At 58.4% G+C, this 2500-nt stretch overlaps 1 non-coding gene across 1 annotated transcript in view; it reads right to left on the reverse strand.

Moving 5' to 3' along the window:
- Positions 1 to 186, reverse strand: part of LOC124774155 — a 1909-nt gene extending 1723 nt beyond the window's left edge. Inside the window, exon 1 of the ribosomal RNA XR_007015148.1 lies at positions 1 to 186. This exon is cut by the window's left edge and continues 1723 nt beyond it. This is a non-coding gene — a ribosomal RNA (small subunit ribosomal RNA).
- Positions 187 to 2500: the final 2314 nt, after the last annotated feature.

A 2500-nucleotide genomic window follows, 5' to 3' on the forward strand; every position in this document is an offset into this window, starting at 1 on the left:
GGGACTCTGTTTGCATGTATTAGCTCTAGAATTACCACAGTTATCCAAGTAACGTGGGTACGATCTAAGGAACCATAACTGATTTAATGAGCCATTCGCGGTTTCACCTTAATGCGGCTTGTACTGAGACATGCATGGCTTAATCTTTGAGACAAGCATATGACTACTGGCAGGATCAACCAGGGAGCTGCGTCAACTAGAGCTGAGCAGCCGGCCGCCCGGGAGTGTGTCCCGGGGGCCCGCGCGAACACGCAAGCGTCCGCTCAATCATTCTGCAAACAGGAGGAGGCTGAGCTCCCCTGCACAATACACCTCGAAACCCTCTCAGGTCCCGGCGGCGCGCAGCGCCGTCCCAAGTACTTGGTCGGGTTCGAGAGAGGCGCAATCGCCCGGAGTTAGGCGAGTAGACGCTTTCGGTGCGACCACCCGTGCTCCCAACTGAGCTTGCCGCTGCCGACAGAGGCCCGGGAGCGTGCTGTCGTGGCATTGCCGGCGGGAGACAACACGCGCCACCTACGGTGACCGGCAGCTCCAACGCCAGCGCCACAGAAGGACAAAAGCCCCACTTGGGTGCCGAAGCGAACTCTCCCAGCACAGCGCACGCGCCAACACATCCGCACAGCTGCGATACAAACCACCAGCGAGAACCGCTGGGGCGACCGAGCAGCAGACGGCGTCGCGGCGCCGAGCGCCGGGCGGCGGCGCATCCTCAACGCACACAGTCCTCAATCGGACCAGCACACTGAAGATGTCCACCGCGCTTCGCACCGGGCCCGCGAGGACCTACTTTGGCCGCACGGCGCCGCGCGCAGGGTGCGCCGGCGCGCAGCTGCGACGCCTGCCGCGTCCGTCGGCCGGCGCGCCTGCCACTGGCCGCCCCCACCAGCCGGCTGTAGCGCGTGCGCCCACGCACCGCGCGGCCAGCACGCCGGGAGGCGCCCCCTCACCGGCCGGGGACGGTCCCACCCAGCCACCGCCGCGTATCGCTTCACACCCAGATGCCGTTCAGTTTCGTCGGCATGGTGGGTATCGCTGGAACGACCGGTTAGTACCTCAACCTATCGTCGCCATCACCGATTCACCCCTAGCGAGAACAACCGCACCACAACGGGTTACCATTTGTTCATTTGCGTAACTTCACCAGAAAACGTATGCGTCCATCGCCATTTGCAACTTCCACGATTATTGCATGCCTGTGTCAGGTGTCACACCACACTACGTCTGCCCACATACACGCAACAAAATGTGCACGCCTAGACAATACGTGGAAGGTGGCCCCCGTACGTATGCGATGTCCATTGCTCGAACGACTGTCAACCGGCCTCTGTAGCATGTCGCAGATATGGAACGCGGTGCACCATGCTATCACGGTGTGTGACGAGAGACGACTAGGTCCGAATACATCAACAGACAGCTCATGCTGATCGCCATCCACGGCGTCCGTTCCTCCCACACGTCTCTATGGCGTACCACACTGCAATCCAGCTCTCATAGGGAGACGACACGTAGCTGCGTGCACAATATTTGCACTGTATGGTCCGCCGTTTTTGGGCGCAGTCGTTGTACGGTCACACATGTGCCACGATGTATCCTTCAGTACATAAGGACGAATGTGCAGTACAGATTGTGGTTTACGCGTACGACATCAGCGGACAGTTGACACAGGCCGCACCACAACGTAGCCTGCGTACGTCGCATGCGAAGGGCATTGAACATGCAAACTTCTCACCAACCAGCTTGCGAAGGCAGGGGGCAAGGTGGGGACGTGGGGAGGGGTGGGGGGGGGCGGCATGTACGTCCTGCTGCCATCCACATTACAGTGTACAGCAGGAGCATGTGGAAAGTCAGCAAGACTTGCAAGGTGTTTAACATGAAGCGATACACAGGGGAGCGGGCAGTGCGAGTAGCGAACTATATTGCGAGGGTTGCGGGTGGGCAACACTACACTAATTGAACGAGTCGTATAACAATTACAGAGCAGGTTTAGGCGACAACGTGGGTTACGTTAGGGGACAACGTGGGTTACGTTAGGGGACAACGTGGGTTAGGTTAGGGGACAACGTGGGTTAGGTTAGGGAACAACGTGGGTTAGGTTAGGGGACAACGTGGGTTAGGTTAGGGGACAACGTGGGTTAGGTTAGGGGACAACGTGGGTTAGGTTAGGGGACAACGTGGGTTAGGTTAGGGGACAACGTGGGTTAGGTTAGGGGACAACGTGGGTTAGGTTAGGGGACAACGTGGGTTACGTTAGGGGACAACGTGGGTTAGGTTAGGGGACAACGTGGGTTAGGTTAGGGGACAACGTGGGTTAGGTTAGGGGACAACGTGGGTTAGGTTAGGGGACAACGTGGGTTAGGTTAGGGGACAACGTGGGTTAGGTTAGGGGACAACGTGGGTTAGGTTAGGGGACAACGTGGGTTAGGTTAGGGGACAACGTGGGTTAGGTTAGGGCACAACGTGGGTTACGTTAAGGCACAACGTGGGTTACGTTAAGGCACAA

Source organism: Schistocerca piceifrons, unplaced genomic scaffold (genome assembly GCF_021461385.2).
Source record: "Schistocerca piceifrons isolate TAMUIC-IGC-003096 unplaced genomic scaffold, iqSchPice1.1 HiC_scaffold_961, whole genome shotgun sequence".
Lineage (NCBI taxonomy): Eukaryota > Metazoa > Arthropoda > Insecta > Orthoptera > Acrididae > Schistocerca > Schistocerca piceifrons.